Source organism: Pseudopipra pipra, chromosome 5 (genome assembly GCF_036250125.1).
Source record: "Pseudopipra pipra isolate bDixPip1 chromosome 5, bDixPip1.hap1, whole genome shotgun sequence".
Lineage (NCBI taxonomy): Eukaryota > Metazoa > Chordata > Aves > Passeriformes > Pipridae > Pseudopipra > Pseudopipra pipra.
The window spans coordinates 4,824,425-4,847,267 of record NC_087553.1 but is presented as its reverse complement, the minus strand read 5'-3'; the positions used below and the strand labels follow the sequence as shown (position 1 = coordinate 4,847,267).

Sequence of the window (22,843 nt, the reverse complement as noted above, 5' to 3'; positions counted from 1 at the left end):
CCATGAATCTGCAGCTGCTAATGATGTACACATGGTCACTGAGGGTGGATTAAAAAAGAAAGAACAAGGAAATGTTGATGACCTGTACTTTTAAAATATTCTTTCCTTTTCAAACAGTTAATAGAAAAGAGCTACTTCTAACTGTCGATTTTCATTAGTCAGTGGTACGTCACCAACGGCCTCTTCCAGGAAATGTGTAATCAGGGCACTCCCTCAGCCCATACTGGATTTAAAAATAATAATAGTTATTTCATATGACTAACTTCCTTAGAAAGGAAATTTCCTTAAGAAAAATATCCCTTTGTGTCTCTTACAGTTTTTCCTACATTTAAGCAAATTTAGTGTCAGTGTAAAGAGAGATATCACATCCCTTCACCTGCTTCAGAAAAGCTAACTATTCATTTGCAAAAGCATTTAAACCAGACAGCTAGGGTCACATTAGTCTAGCTAGGCAGAACTGAATCTCTGACGTGTAAAAGGGACAAGGGAAATTCAAGTGACTACGGTTTCAAAACTGCTGAACTGAAAAGACATTCTGTAAAATGGACAAATATTTCCTTTCCAAATTCTAGTTTGTGGCTTTCAGGCAGTTTTTCAAATTATCTCCAAGAAGGCTTTGAAAGATAATTGCAAAAGTAAACCTAGTGTCCATACCCCTTGCCTAGTTAGACACTGCTTGCCACCCACTCTGGAAAAAATGAAAAGAGGATCATTGGAAAAAAATGCAAATTATTAAAGACTATGAAAAATTTGACTTTGCCTATGTTATCTGTGCCTTATGATGAATTTTAGCTCAGGTCTTCCCTACCATGTTATCCATGCTTTAGTAAAGTGAGTTACGTGGGGATTTACGTTACCTTTTCCCTTTAAGCAATATTTGTTCAAATACTGAGAGACAGATTTCCTGGAGAAAACCATTACATACTTCAGCAGTTAAGAAGTTAAATATTTTCATATACAATCTGGTACAGTGATTGAAAATCCCTAAATAGGGATTGTGCAAGAAAGGAAAGTCGTGTCCCTGGTTTTCTCTTTCTCTGTGTTCTCCATGCCAATCCACTTTCTCATGGGAAGCAAATGCAGCTGGTGTAGAACTGTCCTTGTTACCATGTTGAAATGCTGTCATAGTGACAGCTTGGGCAACATACCAACTAGCATTGCTGCACACATAATTCTCCCTTCCTCCAGATTCCCAAGAGATGAACCTATCTCAACTCCTAGGGTTGACTGGAAAGATTTATTTTATTCTTAACTGAATAACTCCATCAACACATATAGATATTTAGAGGAAGTAAAACACAGTTGGAGTGTTTACATTTCCTTCCTGTTAACATTTCTTGCTGCAATAGATATGTGATTGTAAATTATACTGAGGTGAAAAACGAAGCATTTCAAATGATCAGGACAAAATCCAGCTGGATAAAATATCAGTTACTGTCCTGACAACCTGTGAGCCAGAGTAGTAGAAGAAGAATACTAAGAACAGCTACCTTGAAATGATCTTTGGCTCACATATTCCTTCCCCAACTTTTGCGACACCAAACCTGCTGAGCTTCCAGAAACACTGCACGTACGTCATGCTGCACTTTAGGAGAAGCAAACAGTTTAGCAGGAGAAATGCCTGCAAATATTTGGTATAAGCACCCCACAAGCAGAGATTTAGAGTGGTCTGACTCAGTATAATTCAGAAGATGAAAACATATCTTGATAAAAAGAAAACAGAGGCTGAACGTCAGCCTCCTAAGGGCAAGACTTAAATTGTCTCAAAAGGATGTCTCAGAAATTCTGCCAAAGTGGACAAACATATAACAAAATGAACTGTTCTGGAGTAAAGACATGTATTATAGCCTAGCTTTCTCATTTCAAGCAGAAATATATGCTACATGAAAGGACAGAGGTCAAGATAAGGCCCTAGAACATCACCTGCAAGAGTAAAGGTAGTAAGATACATCCTACCTCACCTCTCCAGTCTTTCCTTTGTCCTCAAAGACCCTGCATTGTAGGAACTATTCCTATGACAGGAATAATTGCCTACAATTTATTGAAACTCCATCACTGCTAGTTTTTAGCTGATTAGAGAAATCCTTATTGACCCAGTATTTCCAGAAATGACATATAAAATTTCCACCTTCTGCCAACCCAGCAAGAATGTCTACTAGGAATCTCTGGGCTTTCCATGTGGAAGTAGGAACAATACTCTTACAGATCAGTCATGCAGTTGTGATTTTCATGTCCCTTTTCTACCTCATTTCCTTCCAGCACTGTTTTGATATCATGCCAAGAACAAACAGTGTGAGTGTTTAAAGCAATAAAAAAAGTACAAATTAAGTTTCCTCCCACCTGCATTTTACTGGAACTCACTACCATGAAGCTGAACAGTGAGACCGGAGTGACACCTGATTAACAACACAGACTTCTATTACAGACAAAACCTTGGTGAAAGTGTTCTGTTCTGTAAGCAGCTCATCAATTGTGCTCCCAATCAGATTTCCTCCTGGTGTGGCTATAGCTGCCACCATTGCAAGATGTTACCTACATTTTATTTCTGAGTAGATTGGAAGTAATTCTGTTTAGTTTTTGCTCAGAACAGAAAGGCGACAGAAATTAGTCCCATGTTCTTTGGGGAGAAAGATGATCTATTGTGGGGGAACAACTAGTTGAGATTGTGTCAAGCACAGAAAGAGAGGAGCACGCATCAACTTAGCCTAGGAAGGAGGCAGGCAATATAGAAAATGCAAGGACGTTTCTTTAGGTGGAGATTAGCCGAACAAAATACATCAGCAGGGGCAAAAAGAAGAGCAACTTATGTTAACAGTATGTGGTATGTTGATTTTAATCATTAATTTAACGCTATCAAGAGGTGGTAACAGCATAATAGCCCTGAGCCCAGTGCTTATCCACCCTTTGTAGTCACATTGCCTAGTACACTTCTGGGTGCCTCACAACTCAAAACAAAACCATCTGAGCAGTAAGCCTTATCACAGCTCCATCCAAGGTGTGTCCTACCTGTTAGGCAAATGCTAAGAACACAGCCTCTAAGCTCTCAGGCTGAACAGCTGGCATGGAAGCTATTTCTGAGAGACCATCCTCAACTCCAAATCTGCCTCTACAAGCAATAGCACTGCAAGTAAAAATTGCCAGATGTCTAATAAAATAGATTAAAAACAAAGCAGATATTTCCATATGGTTCTCTGCTGATCTATACTACGCCTTGACTAGGGAAACTGTTTTCTAAAAACCAGAATTACTTATAACCATATTAAGTGTTGCCATTTGAATATTTCCACAAAACTTTAATCTCTTTAGGAAAGCAAGCACCTCAAAATGCAAGCTATGGTGAGGACTTTTCTGCTACGAACCATTTTTAGTTTTCAACCCAGTCTAGCCCAATGATACACCTGAATGAAGAAGCGAGTCTAGTACTATACAGCAGAAGTCTCTTCCTCTGAGGAACTCCTGTATGCTGTAGCTTGGGGGCTGGCATGTCTCTAGTACAGGCTTCTTAGGACAGCTCCTTCTTAACTTTCATTTAAGCAGCATTCGTCTCCTTGGACATCTGTAAGACAGCCCTGGCCATTGCATGGTAAGATTTACCCTCATGGTGCTGGCATGCACCATGGGCATGTGCTGTGGTGTGTTATATCAATCACAAACAGCCAAGTTCTACATTTCAGACTTTACATTTTGCAGATTTGTAAAATATGAGTAATATATTGTTACTAATGAGATAATTTCCCAAATTAATACTAGAGTCCCATTTCTTGAACACCTCCAGAACTACCAATCCCAAGAATTTTATGAGGCAACATGCCTTCAAAAGAGAGAAGGTAAAAACTACCAAACCTATAAAAAACATATAACATGATTACACACACACATATACATTTCTTTGGGACCCTTTGTATCTGACTTTTGAGCCATGTGAACCACATTTTCTAGTTTTTCTTTATAAAGGCCAGAAACTTGCTTTAAAAAATACAAATAAAACCTCAAATTCTTTCACTGTCATAAAAGGCCATCATATGCATTTTTAAGAAAAACTTCCCAAAATTACAATACTTATTATAAAACCATGCACTGTTCTGCCAAATTTCAGTGTTTCAAAATTCTTAAGAAATTCACTAAGCAATGGAAAGGGATAAGGCCTCCTTGGCAGAACAAGGCACGTAAAATACACCAATTCTGCAGAGTTCTGAAAAGAATTAAAACAACTTTAACTGCTAGCCAAATAGTAGGCAGGGAATAAAGGTTTTCTCTCAAGGGAGAAAAGAAAATGTTGACAGCACACTTGTATGAGTGCATGTCAGACCACTTTTTGGAACTAGGCACTGTGAGTAGGATCACCCAACAAGTTTACAGACAATATAATTGAGACAAAGAAAGGTAACATGAAACTCTTCCTTGTTTGTTCCCCCTACTCCATGCCATCTGAAATTATATCCTCCATCTGCATGTACAATGTGTTTAGCAACCCAAGAAGTCTAATCAAAGCTCTTCACCCAGTTCACCTGAGCTCACAGCTATAGGCATCCCTTAGGGTACAGACACCAATAAGCCTTCCCTTTTCAACAGACTGGGATAGAGCAGAGCAGAGAAATAACATGAACTGGTTTGTGCCTATTGAAAACAGCTTGAGCTCTCTGGCGACACCCTCCCTCCATTGAGTCTTGACTGGGATGGAGCAAAGGTCCTTTTTTTCCTCTTATTTAACAGGAAACAGCTATCTGCAACCCTTCCTCCCAGATATTTTCATTACTGTACCAAGACATTCCTTACAGGCACTGACTTAAACTCTGCTGATACCCCTAATTTCTCCTTGCTCCAACCGCAGCAGCAGCCATGGCACCCAGTTTTCAGGGCAGTCCCACGCCAATTCTATGACTCACATCCAGGACACTCACACCATGCCAGCCAGCATAGCAGGGCTTAAATCAGAGGTGCCTGCTTCATGGAGGAAGAAGTACACTTAGGAAACAATTTCAAACATCATGCTTCTTTGCCTGTTGGTTAGAGAGGCCTGCAAAAGTTAGATGACAGTGAAGCAAATAGCAGGGTAGGGGGAAAGGGAGATGGATGGTAAAAAAGCGAGATCTACAGGGAGGAAGGCTGAGGGGAAGGATATGCTCCATTACGGAGAATCCTGTCAGGATGCAATTTGTTTTCATTCTGCGCAGGAGTATAATGGTGAGCTCTCTCAATAGCTGTTTTGAAGCGAACCAGGCTGGTATGTCTTTAATTTATCATTTCATTATGAAACCGTTTCCCTTCCAAGAAGCCTTCAAGTCAGGAAGCTCTGTCTGCCCACACAGGAAATTCCTTTGCAGCAACTTCCCCAAAAAGGAAATTTCCCTCAGAAGTGAGCCCAGCTCATGCCTTTGAGCAGAGCTGTTTGAAGAATCTGGCATGCAAGTGCCGCAAACAACCCTGCCTGCTCACTGCAGCCAGCATACCTACGATCAGCAGCACTGCCCTTGCACAGGCATGTGGAGACCCCACTGCACTCAGCTTTTCTCCTGCTCCCTTCTCCCCAGAGAAAGACAGGAGCCATTAAGAGGGGACAAGCTGCTGAGCTTTTACTAGAAAAAAATACTTTTATTCATGAGAGAGGCACAGGACACACACAGCTGAGAAAGAGCAGAGGAAGAGCAGGGGGAGCTGTAGAAAAGCTTTGTGAACTATTCTAATCTCCTGCTTGGAAATTAGGGGGAAAATCCTGCACCCTATCTTAGATCTCTTCTGATGGCATGTAGGAGACTGCAGTCTGTCCCTTACATGTACTATGGGTTTTATTTAGCGAACTTTTGCAGTGAAGACTCAAAAACAAAGGAGGGGGGAGGTGAGAATATACAGAGGGAAGATTAATTGACAAAAATTAATCTCAAAGACATCTTGTGAATCATTAAGTGTGAGAGAGCCAAGAACATCCAGGCCAGAGTGACTAACAACATGTGGTATTTTATGAAGCACCTTATGAAAGGGGAGACAGATCAGAAGCACTACCAGACTTTTTAATTTACCATTTCAAATCGCAAATAATACCGAATAACTTGTTTTAATGACTACGCCTGTTGTTTGGGGGGGGAGAGGAAACAGAAATGAAATGTGTGTTACATGTTAAATGGATGTGAGACAGGGCTATAGAAGGGGCACAAGCTGAACTGGATCTTGGACTGGACAACAGCAGGAAAATGAAAGCAATTTTTCGGTGTGTATGAGGGTGTATGAGAGGGAAAAAAGGCCAGGGATAACAGAATCGCTGTGGTGAGTACAATCCACTGGATGCCTATATGCTAGGGAGAGAGGCTCTCCACATTTTCCCCTCAGTTTCAACTTCAAAGTTTGTTTTTCAAACACTTGGTGGAGGAAATCTGGTCCTTAAAGCCAAAGCTCTGCCTGCCCTCCTTTCCCATTCCCTCCTTTACCAGATAGCTTTGCCCTGTTCTCTCCCCAGCTAATTTACATGACGGGTTTTTTTCTCTATTGCTGCCCTTGGCATTACATTCAGTGATTCAGTCAGCTGTTGTGTAAAGAGACTTTTGTCAGAACTGCTTAAAGGCAAATCCCCCCACTTAACTTTCTTCTGTGGCCTCTAGCTGATGAGTTAGTTATCACCTAAAAGAGCCCTCTGGCGTAGCATATGCGTACTGAATATATATCTGCTTGGATGGCATCCACACTACTGTCAAATCACTGGAGATGGTTATGAGATGGGGTAAAATGTAAAAACTGTCATACTAGAAAAAATCCCTGACCCATCTAATCAAACATTTACACTAGTAGAGGCATACACAAAAAGTATGAGGAATAAGGAAACATGAAGCAATCTCTACTATAACATATATTACTTATCTCAGCCTCTGGTAATCTGTGGTTTAAGGACATCATGAGCTGTCGTTGCAGTCAGGCCATTGTTTCCATATTGATCACACAGCCTATCCCTCTCTCCACAGGTTTATCTGATTCCTCTTAGAAATCCATACACTTACAGTCCTGAAAACATCTTCATTGCATCTTGCTGCAATGATTTCTTTCATGTAGTGATGCATCCTCATTCCTGTTTTAGACATGTTGCCCAATGATTCATCTTTGATCCCTGGATTTGCTGCTCTGTAAGGAACTATGAATTTCCTGGTCACCACCTTCTCCGTACCACATATGATTTCATAGCCACGTGATAACTTTCTCCCTGCCAACCCATTCACTTACAAAACTACCTTTTCCTCAAACTGTAGAGCTCTATTTCCCTCTCTAGTTTTGTGGGAATGGGAGGATTGGGGAAATAGTCTGCTCTGGCTAGGTTCCCTAGCACATTACAAATGATCATGTAGATGAGCCCACCACATCCTGAATGGGAGTTTGAACAAACTGAGTTTGAACAAAAGGAAGGCATTAAGACACCTCTCTAGAAATTCATGAGCTTCAACAAGACTGTGTCAGAACTTCAACTTTCTAGCAGTTTTGGTATAAAATTGTGAAATCAATGCAGAGTTGCTATAAAATTTGAGACTGGTGACTGATTTTTGACAAATATCTTTGCTTAACTCTACAATCAAGGGACATTCATAGGTCTTCTGTAAAACCACATGAAAAAGTTATGAGCTACTCACATCAATAATTGTTTTCTGCTTAACAACCACAACATCCTTCTGAATGAGATATCCCTGTACTGTGGTCCCATATAAAGGAGCTGCTGTGTCTGAAGAAAAATTTAAAAAATACTATTAAAACAAGAATAATTTACTTTATTCTCAATTGTGAGTGACACTGGGAGCAGTCAATTTAGCAGATGACCACAACTTCAAGTTGTAATGACATGCCAGGCATTTTATTCATAAAGAGAATGTCCCTGCTCTTCCAGTTGTCAAGATCTATTTAAGTGTGATGGTCCTAATGCTCAAATTTAGAGGTGGTCAAGAGACATGTTTTGTACCACAAATTGTATTTTTACAGCCTTTACATTGTTGGTGTTATATCGACTTATAAAACTGTACTGTGAAAATGCTTCAGAGTGGGGGCCAAGTCATTTCAGGATAAAATTATCAGTGTGAGCTACCTTTATTCACAATGGGTTATAGTACTCTGATTATTTCAGCTTCCAAACTGGTGCCAAGACTGTTTGTGGATTACACTTCACATTAGTACTCTCTGGGAAGTGGCTTATGGAGTGCACTCAAGAAAGCATTAAAGGCAGCTAATTGAGCCCCATTTACAGTTTTAAGCCAACTTAGAAATTTCAAACATATACAGTACTGCTGACTCTGTACACTTGATCTAGTAAAAATGGATTGAAAGAGCAGTTCAAACTTGGGCCTGTTGTCTCAAACACAGCCTAACCCTCTTGTGACTGCTCGACACTGCAGAGACGTAGGGAGGATAACACTGTGAGCCTGCTTGGCAGTGCATGTGACACAAAAGGCACCTTCCACTGTCTTCTGCATCCTTTTTTCTTCATCATAGACAGTAATTTTACAACTTTGCCTAAAAGAAATGGTTGTAAGACATTCTAAGTGTTAATTAGCTACACAACAAAAAGGAAAAGCTACATTCTCTGTGCATAAAACCTAAGTGCTTGAGCAAGCCTCCTTTCTGAAGGATCTAAATATACACATGTACACAGAGATATATGTCAGATTAAAAAAAAAAATTCAAAACTTCTCAGCTTTGAAACAAATTTTGATTGTTAACTCTTGTCTGAGTCTCAGTGGGTTTTGTGTGCACACATTTTCTCACTGCAAATGATGGAGGCACCAGAAAGGCCATGGGCAAGAAGCTGTGCTCTCAGGGTTTTTCTGGACTAGCTAGATTCTCCCAGAATTCTCACAAGAAAATCATAATTATGGAAAACTCACCATAACACTACAGATCCAACCAATTTAAAAGACATCTTGATTTACTTTTGGGTGTTCTGTTGAACTGAATCAGCACCAAACTTTCTGAGATTCAGCCATTGCTATTGCACACAGTGATAACAGTGTGGCAGGAGGCCAGCAGCAAATACTGTCTCCTTTTACAGCCCAGATGCTTCAGGTCTGCCCATCACAAACACAGCTCATCTCACCATCACTGTTAACCTCTGCTGTCACTCCCAGTTCCTCTGCTTGCTTTTCATTCTGCATGATTTTAAAACTGAGAGAGGGTGTAAAAATTGAAGATCTCTAAATGTTCCAGCTACTACAGATATTAAGTGCTATCTCTTGTTCCTATTTTGCTGAGATACAAGGCTTCAAATCCTGCACCAAACCTTGACCAGCTTCTCCCGCATATGGCCCATTCATCACTACCCCACACAATGCACTGCATCCCTGAGAATATAAAGTGGAAGCAGAGAACGATTCCTGTGAGTTGGTTATGCTTACTTTCAAGAAGTGAAAAACCACTGAACAAGCTGTAAAGCAGTGACGAGACAAACCCTTTTAGTATTTAAAGAGCAGTAAAAACCCCAAACCTCTAATAAAAAGTTCAAGGTGCCTTGAACAATTGCACACCCAGCAACACAATGACTACAGAGTAAGGAAGTTAAAAGCCCAGAGGTAGTAAGACTACTAAGGAAGTTTCCAAGGAAGTGAGATACAAAGACGTATAACACAGAAAAAAAAAAAAAGGAACAAAGAAGTATTTGTGTACAGAGGGTTTTTTCTGACAAAATGCGTTCACTGAATTATAAAGAGGAAGTGAAAGCCAGCAAAGAGGTTAAAAATTGAAGGAGACAGATTGCTTAGAATAAATCAGAACAAAAGAGAGAATAGGAAGGAGGAACTTAAATACTAAAGGGAGATTTCCCCCACTAGGAAATACACAAGGACTCACTCGAGCGGCAGAACTGAAATGAGTAACTGGTTTGTGGACCAGCAGGAACTGGGGCTACTTCCTTCTGCACTACCGAGAAGGAGGAAGTAGAAAGGGAGAAATTCTCAGTATTGCATAAACCAAAGAAGCACACTCGTTCTTTCATCTCTCTTCCCCTAAACATTGGCCTAATAAGTAGAAGCACAGTGCAAACCTACACATTTGCTCACACACACACACACACACACACACAGTCTCAATAAAACTGTGGGAGTTACTGGAGTCAGTGAGACAACTATTCACTTCAGCAGGTCCAGAAGGTCACTTTTCACACCTATTAAGCTGGCTCAACAAACCATTTCTGTTTCAGCCCCAACCTAGGACTTGCGCAATTGAGGGTCAAGCCCCGATTATGCTTTCTGAACCCTCCTCCCTAACCACCCTGCTTGTGCCCAGGGTGGTCGAAATGCATGCTCTGGAGTCTGTGCAGAGGGAGGGTATAAATATCACAGAATCTCTCTGCTGGCTTGAGTTGATGGAAATGTTCTTTAAAGCTCAGCATCAAAGCATTCACTTTATAAGCTGTAAGCCTTGGTTCTTGTGCCAGCAGCAACTTCTCCCCATAATTAATTAATGCTGTATTAATTGTGCATGTTCCACGGGCCTGTGGAGGAGGTGTGGCAAGGCCTGCACACAGAGATCAAACCTTTCTGGTGCAGCCAAGAGAGGAGCACAGGAGAGAGGAGGCAAAACCCCTTCAGGTACCTACAAAGGAAAACTGTGTACAAGCAATGTGCTCAAGGGCTATGGAACCAATGTCTGAGGAGGGACATGTGCTGAGCCCTGCCACGTCGTTTCAGCAAACAATGAATGATAAGGGCAAGGAAGAATCTTCCACCAGCTGTACCCTTCTGCAATCTGTTTGGCTCTGGGCCAGCTGGGAGCACCATCAGCAGGCCAAAAGGAGAGGCCCATGGCAGCTGAGTGACCTTATGGGTAGGATTTGGCCACAAGACCCTCTGAAAAAGCTGGAAGGAGAAAGGGAGAGGAGGAGGAAAAGGGAGATTATTCCACCTCCTCTCCGCTGTGCTGGGACTCAACTCTCTGCTGACTGCACTTGAGGAAGTTGCACCCTCACCTTCTAGTGGCTTTGACCATGGTTCAACCAGTGCTGTAATGGACAGAGTCCACTAGGACCACCTCACCCACCTCCCCAGGAAACTAGGAAGCACACTCACAACAGGAACAAGTGAGAAAAGAGGATGACCCAGCTACTAACATCCCCTGTGAAGAAGCCTGTCTTCAGGCATGCTTCAGGATTTTGCTGGAGATACCTGCCCATCAGCAGCCTACAAGCAGACCTACAGATCCTTCCCCACTGTAGCACAGAAACCAAGGACTAAGGTCTCAGATCTGCTCAAGATGATTTACAAAAGCACTCATCCTCTACAAAAAACATCAAGGTAGTGAACGTGTATATATTTTCAGCTGTAATCTGAATGACTTCACGAGAGGAAAGTCCTGCTTATCAAACCTGATTTCCTTCTATGACAAGGTAACCCACCTAGTTGATCAAGGGAAGCCAGTTGATGTAATCTTTTTGGATTTCAGTAGAGCTTTCAATACTGTCTCTCACAGGATCCTTCTGGACAAAACGTCCAGCACACAGCTGGATAAACACATCACACAATGGGTGAGCAATTGGCTCACAGGTTGAGCACAGAGGGTAACATCAGACTGGCCACCTGTCACTGGTGGGGTTCTGCAGGGCTCCATCTTGGGCCCTGTGCTCTTCAACATCTTCATAAATGACTTGGATGGAGGACTGGAAGGGACAGTAAGCAAGTCTGCAGGCCACACAAAATTCAGAGGATTTGTTGACTCCCTCGAAAGCAGGAAGACCCTGCAGAGAGACCTCAACAAATCAGGGGACTGGGCAGACACCAACCTTATGAAGTTCAACAAGGGGAAGTGCCTCATTATGCACTTGGGATGGGGCAAACCTGGCTGCTCATACAGACTAGGGAATGAGATGCTGGAAATCAGTGCCCTGGAAAGGGACCTGGGGGTCCTTGTTGATGGCAAGCTGAATAAGGGCCAACCGTGTCCTGGGGGGCATCAGGCAAAACATCGCCAGCTGGGCAAGGGAGGTGATTGTCCCACTCTCCTCTGCTCTGGGGTGGCCTTACCTGGAATATTGGGGTAGTTTTGGGCACCACAATATAATAAAGACATTAAGGCATTAGAAAGCGCCCAAAGGAGGGCAGTTTAAGACGGTGAAGGGGCTTGAGGGGAAGCCATGTGAGGAGCAGCTGAGGGCATTTGGTGTGTTCAGCTGGAGAAGAGACTGAGGGGAGACCTTATTGCAGTTACAAGTTCCTCCTGAGGGGGAGGGAGAGGAGGGGCAGGCATTGATCTCTTCTCTGTGGTGACCAGCAAAAAGACTTGAGGGAATGGCCTGAAGTTGTGTCAGGGGAGGTTTAGGTTAGATATTAGAAAAAGGTTCTTCACCCAGATGGTGGTTTGGCACTGGAAGAGGCTCCCCAGGGAAGTGGTCACAGCACCAAGACTGACAGAGTTAAGAAGCATTGGGATGATACTCTCAGGCACATGGTGTGACTCCTGGGGATGGCCCTGTGCAGGGCTAAGGGTTGAACTCTATGATCCTTGTGAGCCCCTTCCAACTCGGCATATTCTGTGATTCTGACTAGTACAGCTGGCTTGAAATCTAACCTGCAAAGACATTTTCACACTAACTCTTGCACCAAATTTATTCATCTCTATAAATTTTTGTGTAGGCAAACAATTATTTGTTTTTCTGAAGGTACTGCGTGTTTGGCAATTGCTTTTTAAAGAACAAAGAAAACCAGGACTGGCAAGGGAAAACTTTAGCAAGAGTCCAAAGTAAAAGGCATGAAATTAAAAATACATTAAACAGAAGAAAGGGGGAGATAATGCAGAAAAGTCAGAATTGTCTCAGCAAGTTACTTTTAGAAAAAAGGAATTTATGTCTAACCAGGAATTTGATACAGCACATCCACAGTAAATGTGAAAAAAAATGCAGGTAAAGATCACACTACTTATTCTGAGATGACAAAACACCTTAACAAACTATATATAGGGAAGCACTAAAATATAGGCACGTAGCAAAAGCATTAAGAATTCTGCTTAAAGCAGGTAATACTTTCCCTTCATGAGGAAGGGAATTTATGTTTATCATGTAAAATGCAATTTATGTTTATCATGTAAAAAGGTGGGGTTTTTTTCTTTTACAATGTTGTCAGAAGCACAAGCAGAAATAAACAGACATCTAAACTTTACGTAATTAAATGTATTGATGCAGATTAAAATCTTAATTTATCTGGAAAGCAAATGGGTGCCAAACCTAAGCCTTTCATCTGACTCTGTCCCTTTCTTTCAGTAGTTTGAAAGAAAAGCGAAACAGATCTCCTTACATTTTTAAAAAAGAAAAATGCAGCTATTTATAGCTGCATTTATTGGAGCTGTTTCCTTATCAGGAAGTATGTAGCTGGGAATTACTATCTGCCTGCATCGGAAATTCTTTCAGGGATACAAAAACCCAAAAAGGAAATTTCCCTTCAAAGATATTCTGCATTTTTTTGCTGCTGATGGGTTTAAAATAAAATGTCAATGCTCTGACCAGCTCACAGCCCCTTCGGGACAGTTGTTTTGCAAACTAGAAGCTTTAAGACACCTGAGGGAAATATTAAAAAAATGCTTCCAGAAAACTGAAAGAGAATGCTGGGAACATATTAATAAGAAAATAAACCTTTTTTTGCAGGATGCTGAGATTGTGCAAATTCATTACCAGCATTATAATATCTTTCTCTGAAATAAGTATGTTCCTAGAGCTTATCTTTACAGAAAGCATTTTCAAAATTTATCACTGGCAAAGAGCTGATTCTTGCAGTTCTAACTAGAGCTGGTTTGTTCAGACCAGGTCTTCAGATCAGGACTTCAATGTGGTCTGTATAGCTGACATACCTGCCTGACTGAACTTCTGTTGCCCAATTCACTGCTTCCACCTCCACTCCCAGGGCATGAGTGTTGCATAGTCCAAAAGCCAGTGAAACTACCACTCTTCTTTTGAGAAGGGAACAGGTAATGCAAAAAGCCTGTATGGGGGTACCACACTGGTACCACACCCTTCTGCATGTCACAGCACCAGGACAGGGCAAAGGCCATGTAGGACACGGGCAGAATATTGTTTGCCTGCAAGAGAGATCCAATTTTTGCAGCCCATGGGATCTAGTGCTACGAGCAACTCTGGACTTGGATAGTCCAGCTACAAGGATCTACTCAGTAAACTCTCAAACAGGAAGATTTCCACTGTCTCCAAAGCAGTCCCTATAACTGATAATTTTGCCAGAGACCCTTATCCTTCCTCTCCATTAGCTGCATAACACCCCCACACTATGCCTGTGGACTCTAAAGGCAGGAATAATACATTAGTTAATCATTAGAGACATTAATTTAATTTTTACTTGTCATGGTATAACTTGACATTTTCATTTTCTAGTCTGTATAATTGCTATAGAGCTATTTAACCATGCTGCCAGGGCAGAGTGGACACTTTTTTTTTCAGTGGGATACAAAAGTATAGGGAGATCAAAACCAGACAAGCAGATGGCCTAAACAAAGCAGGGTGCTTAGGGCTATTCCCGGGGTATGACTTTTATGCACAAAAACTCATAAGGAAAGATTTGGAGCTAAGCAAGTTTCCTAATGCTTTGACTCTCAAAAGCCAATCAGTGGTGATTATTTATTAACTCACAACATCAGCAACCATATGCCTATTAAAGATATATAAACTTCTTGAACAAGGATCACTGCTACATTAATAGCAGCATGCTAGTCCTGCACAAAAAAATTTACATGAGTGAGCATATTCAAATATATTCATCCCATAAGACAGCACGCAAGCATGCCACAACAACGGAATGGCTGATGCATAAATGCTTCTCCCTCCCAAGTATCTTTGGAGAATGATCTTAAAAAGAGGCTCTTGGCTGAGGTGTTGGATTGGGTCTCCAAATCTGGATGGAATCATTTTACCAAAAATCTCTTCAACAAACTTAAAAATCATTTACTGCTCCAGCAGTAAAATGGGGAGTTAGAAAAATGGCATAAAACCCCATTTAATGGATATTTTGCTAGGGTGTATTTGCACCAGAAGGAGTGCCAGCACAGGAGAGAGAAGTCATAGAAGTACAGCAGAAGGAAATCCAACTTTTCATAAAGGGCATCAAATAACGTGGTTCTTTTCTGCGTGTGTGTATACACACAACCCCTCGCATTAATTCCTGGGAGTTTGAAGCTACCAGCAGGTTTCTCCTCAGACGCTATACACCCCTCTCAATGCTGCACAGTGTTGCTCTCTTCCAACAGTCAGCAGCTCAGCTCTGTTAAAAGAGCATGCATGTTATGTTGTTTCTGCAGGGTTTTTTGCCACACTTGTGTTTTGTTGCAAGGCTCTCACCACACAGCGGTTTCTTATTGTGGAGTTGTTAGTCATGGCTTACATGCAGTTTCTCTTCTGTGTTTTCTTTAATTGTAAGGCTGTTTATGAATGCTGCATTCTTTGCATTCATTTTATTTCTTACAAAAAATAATAAAAGAACTTGGAAGCATTTATAATACAAATGAAAAATTAAACAAAACACGCTTGGGATGGAAAGAGAAAAGCAAGCTAATTTTAGGTTCATTGGAATTGACAGCGCCCCTTTAAGACAAAGCTAGAAATGCTTCAAACCCAGCAATACCATAAATGTCCTGATGTTTTTGCTTCTTATTCCTCTCCACACTTTCCAGGGGAATTCCACAAGGGATCAAGCTTGAATCCCAGATTAAAGCAACATGGCCTCCTTTCCCCTCTGAATAAAGGTGAGTGTATGTTTTGGAGATTTAAAACCCTAAAGTGAAGCTTTCCAGAAGGGGAAAAGACTGGCTTAGCACCACTGGGACTCCCACACTGCCAGTTCTCTGTACCCTGCAGCACAGGTCTCTTGACCTCCCACCTCAGGACTGTTTTAAAAGTTCCCATCAAGGCAGGAAGGATTCTATCCCTCCACATGCTTCCACTGAGGACTGCTGGTGCAGGAAACTGCTGTTAACTCTGGGCAACGACCAGGCACATTAAAAAAATAAAAAGCACTCGGCTCTGGAATAATCTCCCAAGAAACAGAAACCAGCAAGTGAGCTCCGTTTACAAGGTTCTTCACACTTAATCTGGATGCTTCTGCCACAGTGACTAGACGGCAGTCAGGAGCTAACAGATTTAGGGTTCAACTCACCAGCAGTTTACATCAAAGACGACAAGTGAAGTGGCTCTGTGTCATTCCAATGCAACCCCAGTGACAAGAGGCTTAAGTTTCCTACAGGTGATGAACAAAGACAATGCCAGAAATGTGCAAAGCACAATCTTCATGATCCAAAGGCCACAGCTGTCCCAGCTGGATCAGTAATGGGGTTTTACTCTCCCCAGTCCAATATATTCCAGATGAAAAAACTGCATCTATATTGTGCCCAGCCATGGTATAAGAGCGACTCTGAGACTGGGCTTCCCACCCATCCAAGTTCTCTGTTTGTATAATTGCTTTGGAACAGGCCTGAGATTCACTGTAAGAAATCTCTGGGATGCAGGCTGGAGTAGATGTGTTGAATTCAGATGAACATTTGAGGATGCCCATGGAAGATGCCACCTTAGGTAAGAGGCAGGCATAACCAATGTCTTTCCAGCTCATGATTTTCATCCTATTTATCTAAAAACTGGATATAGCTCACAATCATGAAGGAGCTAGGCCCAGTCACTTTGCTAGAGTTAACCAAAGTAATGGTCACTGAGGTTGACAGGATGGCTGGCTGGGATTTCCACAGTCCAGTCAGCCTGTCAGTAGATTATTAAGAGTTATAAATTGAAAGACCGAGGCACTGCTCAACAGAGGAAGCAGATGGACCCTGCTCTGCATAGCTCATAACGTAAAAGTGCAAGAATAGCCCATGGTAGAACACAAAGATGCAACATCAATATTAAATACTGCAGTTGGATTTTAGCAAACAGTGCCACTGTGTCAGCCTAATAATTTTTTTTTTTTTAGTAGTGGGTTGGTATTGATTACTAGAGGACTAGCTACCCAGAAAGGGAACGACACATAAGGTGAAAAGCAGACTAGGAGAAAAGGCAAGCATATAAAGAGAGAGGAATGAGGTTTAAGTGTCATAATGTCAGAGAAGAGCAAAGAGGGGTCTAGAAGAAGCCAATCATTTGAGAAAGAGGCCAGTCCAGGTCCCACTAAACTCAGTGGGGATTTAAGCACTCAATTCAGTGGGACAGGGATTATTCTCAGAGTCACTAATTTGACATTCTGGCCACCTCTCAGTCCCTTTGTCATATGAAGCTTTATTGTATTTTCCTACTATGTGCGTCAGTCAGTTTTGTTCCACAAAGATCCTTCCAAAGCAAACATTTTTATTGCTTTCTGCTCTGAATGTGGCTTAGGGTGAAGGGCTTTTTTTCCCGTCTCACTACATACTCTCAGTTCAGTGCATTGAATATTCTAGTAACTAAATAACAATCTGCTTAATGCTTCAAAGTAGCTTTCCATCTGCTAGCCAAAACTGTAGAATATTCAACAGGTGACAAAGAATTAATAAAAGGAGCAGCATAATTAATAGACACTATACAGGAGAAAAATGGATCCTTGGCAAACCTGAGAGAGTTGTTGCTTCCTCTTCCTCTGGTTTCCTGCATTCCTTTAATAATAATAATAATAATAATAATAAAGAAAAAAAAAGAAAACAATTGGTGCCCTTAAAACACAAAACCCACAAATGATACATATAAGCAACAATGCACAATCAAGAGAAAGAAGCTGTTAATAAACTGCCTTCAGGTATTATAAATGACTTAGTTTAAAGAAACTGCCCAACTGAGAGCCCAACTACCTGTCCTACCTTACTACTCATGTTCCCACTTGGGACAGACAACTTTTTTTCAGTATGTAGTACAGATAGGGTCACAAAGATGCCAAACCGACACAGAACCATTGGACTAGTTCCCACAAAATCAGAGTATCAAATAATACTACAAACAGACATGTACAAAGATTGCTATGAAACACTCACTAAAAACTTAAAGCCTTTAATACAATTATTGCAGAAAACTAAACAAATTTCCTTTCTGTCCTCCTTAATGAGGGTAATAGAACAGAAAGCAACAACAAGGGACACACAGAGATGTTGAAATAAAAAATGTCATCTCACTAGCTGTGTGCAATCAGGTCTGCATATGGTGAAGTTCATCAAAATCACTTGTGGCCTGGAATTTATCACACACGGGAAAACCAAAAACCAGAACCCTAGCCTACAATGGAAAAAAAAAGTACTCAAATGATTTTACAAACAGGTCTTTAGCTTTCCCTACCACCACAACACCCCAAAAGCAAATGCAGTCAAGATGACAACACTGCAGTCCCAATGTAAAAGTTCTCCCCTATGAGGTGATGCGTGTTCTGTGGCATGTTGAGTTGTATCATCTCACTCTGAACATCAGTGCAGACTGTTGGTGGGGTTCAGAAAAAAGGCAATAAGCAAGAAAAATCAGTTGCTGTCACGAAAAATTGCTTCATCTGTACAGAAAATTATGTGCAGTGTGTCTTATTATGACAATGGGCGGCAGACATACAAAAGATGCCAACCCTAAAGAGAGAAGAGTAATTAGTTCAGAGGAAGAAATTAACTCATGCTCATGGTTGTATCAAGAGAAAACTCTGAAATCTTTGCCCATAAGATCCACCTCCCTAAACAAACACACACGTTCCCAAGATAACATGCCCTTCAGAGATAAAAATCAAACATACAAATCAATGTACACGTGCAAGGGGGAATGCTTTGCACAGGATCAGAGCGTGCAACATGTCCTTTCTTAGCACTGATATTTCTTCTGTCTCTCTTGTTGAAGTTTTTTGTTGAAGGCGACAAAATAAAACCATGAAGCCTCTAGCACATATTTACTGTTGCTGTTATAGAAGGCAACCCATCTTATTTTAATCTTGTGTATTATGAAAAAGGAAAAACCTATTTTCTCTCTGATTCAGAGAGTATTAATAGACACAGGGAAGGGTTCTCATATAAATCTCTTAAATGCTGTATCCTCTATGGAGTTCCAAGGACTTTTTACTACAAGGTATCGGCTATGGCATAAAATAAGCAACTAATGACATTTTACCAGATGAGACAAAGAGATTTGCTTTAATAAAAATAGAATAAAAAAAATACGGACCCCATCAAAAAAAACCACTAACTCGCTCTGTGGCAATATTAAGTGTGTCCTCAGAGATAAGGGGTATGCAGATAGTTTTAGAGGACTTCCACCTATCTTAGCATTCTTCATTATCACAATATCTGGGCAGTTAAGAGTCTTTGCACTCATGACTTTTTTTAATTTTACAGAGGGGAAACTAAAACAAGATGTCCAAGGTCACACAAGGCACCAAGGGCAGAGTCTTGTGTGAGAGCCAAACTTGCTTCTCTTCAATCTTCAGTAAAAATCTCCATTTTCCAAACACTCCTTCGGTCTGACATTAGTCTAGTGGAGATCAGATATGCTGCAAAACTACCACAGCATACCCACCAGGGCCAAAGAGCAACTGGTTTTCGACTACACACTTAAAATGTAGGAAAGTACATTCTCCAGCTCCCCGCTGATCCTTTGTTTACAATGCCCCCAATACTCTGTTCCTAGGTAATAAGTGGATGATATAGACAAACAAGTATGTTTAAAAGTAGGGGTAACAGTCCCTCACAGAGAAGTGCAGCATGAGAGAAAGGTATGTTTTATCAGAAAATTATTCTTTACTATCCCAGAGATTTAAAGTTAGGACTACTTACACTGTATTTCTATACTAAAGGAACAGGGCTGACTGGGGAGAAAGCAGCTTCTTAAAACAAGAAAGGTTGTGTGAGAAGGAAAAGGGTGCCTTTATATCACCCCCAGAAAAAGGTGTTTGTCTACATAATCTAGCTGTGCTGGCCAAAGAGGAGTCCTCCTATGCAAGACTGTAGCAAAGAGGGATCTGCATTCTACTCTTCTAAATTCTGCACTTCTCCGTTTTCCAGTCTCTGGATCAAATCAGCTCAGCATAGCTGAGACCCATTTGCTTACCAAACAGTGAGAAATAATTTATTGCACAATAGGAAATTTTTCTACTAATTATCCTCATACTATTCCTGTTAGCAGTTTCAGAGTGCTTTTAAACATCAGAAATAGTGAAATTTCTAATAGGAAGGCACTAAACACTGCCTGAATCCACAGGGTGTACTTCATGTTCCAGCTGAAATGTTTGTCTCTAGTTCTCTCTTCGCTTGGGCTAACTGTTGTTTTCAGCTGCATCTGTAGCATAGCTAGGTGAAGATGTATGGGTTAGGACTGAACTCTGCCTTTATTTTGGTAAATGCCAACAGAACATCACGGAAACAGAAGGAGTAGAGGCCTGACAAGCTATCAGCTCTGTGTATGAACAGAGAAACTCACCGTATCTCTCTGTTGCACTGGAATTAGTGAGGGTTCAAAGAAGTTATTATATTTCAGCTAAGTTATTATAAAGAAGTTATTATATTTCAGACAAAAACAGCGGTAAGGCTGGAACCAAACAAAATCTCAGACCTAGAAAACCCTCAGACTTTGTGGGTCGAAACCCAATCTCCACACAGTACCACAGCCTGAACTAGAAAATTACTACCTTGCCTTACTTCTGAGGTACTTTGGATTTAGGATGAAAACCGTGACTCAGATGCATCTTTAAAATAAACAAACAGACAAAAAATAAAAGAGAGGGGTCTATGTAGGAACTGAAAAATCCCATATTAATACCTCTTAAACCTCATTACTCGGAATCCAAAAGGTGCTGAATTATTTCTATACATGGTATCAGGAACACTACTCCCGGAATATCATCCTCAGTGCTGTTGTCTTCACTTTAAGAAGGATGTCTGAAGTGGGAAACAGTTCACAGAGATGATACAAACAGAATTTAAAATCTGGAAGCTTAACAGGAAGATTGACAGCTTCAAAAACCTCTCTTCCTATCCAGTTTAGCTGAGAAAAGGTTAAGAAGTGACTATCTAAAAGCACCTATATCAGGAGTAGTCTTTTGATAATATTTAGCAGGAAAGGAGATAATGAGATCTAATAGTTGGAAACTGAAGCTTGACTAATTCAAACTATAAATAGGACACTTAAAAAAAGCAAATAAGGAGGATAATTAAGCATTGAAAGAACATCTAGAGACCTTATATCCTCCCCATCACTTAAGTCTTTTACATAAAGAGCAGAAATCTTTCTGCACCTGTTGTAGCTCAGTTACTGGACCCAAACACAGCAGTTACTGCATGAAGTTCTGTAACTGAAGTTATACCAGAGATCATTTTAGGAATTCAGAATGGTCGCTCGTGGCCTAGCTATGAATCTATGTACTTTAAAAACAGTGTTTTTAGCAGTGTTTGGTTCTGCTGGTTGATGACAGTGTTTTGTGTCAATATTAACTGCATAGTGAGCTACAAAATACTACACTGACACAGACTACAACTAGTAAGGCTATGTAAATGTGTTCCATGCTGTTTATGATCTCAGACATATAGTTATATATAGAAGGCTATTTCACAGATATTTCATGATTAATCATCTGTGCTTTTACACTGCAACAAGTCAGACTGGTGTGGAAACACTAATGCGAAAGAAGCCTTGCAAGTTTAAAAATGTGCCAACCAAAAGAACAGGAAAACCAAAACAAAAATCAAGGTGAAAAAATATCACCTAAAAATACTGGATAAAAAGTCTTCACTGAGAGGAAGCCTTATAAGCTCTACATTATCTAGCATGCTGGTTAGCTGACATGAAGGAAGTAGGTAAAACAACCACCACTTTCAGTATCAAGGGTCTCTGCCTTCCCGCCTTATGCATCTTCCAGACACAGCAGGGAGTGCAATAAGTAACTGTAAAGCCAGCCGTGATCATAGCTGTGGAGGGGACAGACAGTAGCTCCCACAGCAGAAGTAAGCAGTAACAATTAATGCAATGAGGAATAGACCTGGGAATTAACAGCACCTGTGGGGAAAAGAACTGCTGGAGAACTGTTTCTGTGTTGGGGCTTTTTTGTGTTTAAGTTTTGGGCAAAGCACAGAAATGCTCTGTGAGTGTGGCATTAAGTCCTCCCTGGCCTAGAGGAACAGATCAGCAGCCACATCTATGTGCCAGCCAAGCCGGGCCTGGGAGCTCATGGATACTCAGGCAGTGACCAGACAGGGTCAGAAATGTCACAGTGCCAGATCCCACTCCTGTCAGAAAGCAGAGAAAAGGTATAACCCAGGCTATGCAGGACCATGTAGAATGCTGCACAGGCAACGAACGACCTCGGGGCAGAGCAACTCAGTGGCCAGCAAAGGAGTGAGCACAGACTACAAAAACGCTTGAAACAGTCTTTATACAGAAAAGGAGTGTGTGTGTGTGTAAGACAGCTGAGGACAGCAGTGAGAATGTCTTGTGATAAACATGGACTTTACTCCCTTGTCCCCCTGAAATCCCAAAACCATTTCTCAGTTGGCAAAACACAAAGTTTTGCTTGCTCCTGGCCCTCTTGCTCACTGTTGCTCAAGTAACCCAGGAACGCAACACCTGAAAAAAGTTTACTTAAAACATTTCTATTTCCATTAGAACTGCTTCTCCTCCAATCAGGAAAATTCCGCTCTTCTTGTCCTCATCCTATCTCCCTAATTCACTTCTCGCTTGCCAACAGTCCTTGGCCTTTCCTATTTCTCAAACATTAAATCATCTCAGCAAGAAGTACCTGGTTCTCACCTTGCCCCTAGCTCCAGTTTTTGTTTCAATGTCAGTGATATGTCCTCCTTCCTTTGCAGCATCCTTTTGTGCTCAGCTAAGCTCATTCTTCCTCCTTTCCCACTGCCTCTGTTAGCCCTCATGCTCTATACCAAAGAGCCTGGGCACCATAAGTATTTGAGAACATTAGCAACCTGAAAAATA

The 22,843-nt window shown here is 41.2% G+C and overlaps 1 protein-coding gene across 5 annotated transcripts in view; it reads right to left on the bottom strand.

Moving 5' to 3' along the window:
- The window catches only part of LOC135414011 (transcription factor ETV6), a 135,530-nt gene that overhangs the window by 70,349 nt on the left and 42,338 nt on the right, over window positions 1–22,843 (bottom strand). The gene's annotated exons all lie outside the window — the stretch shown is intronic.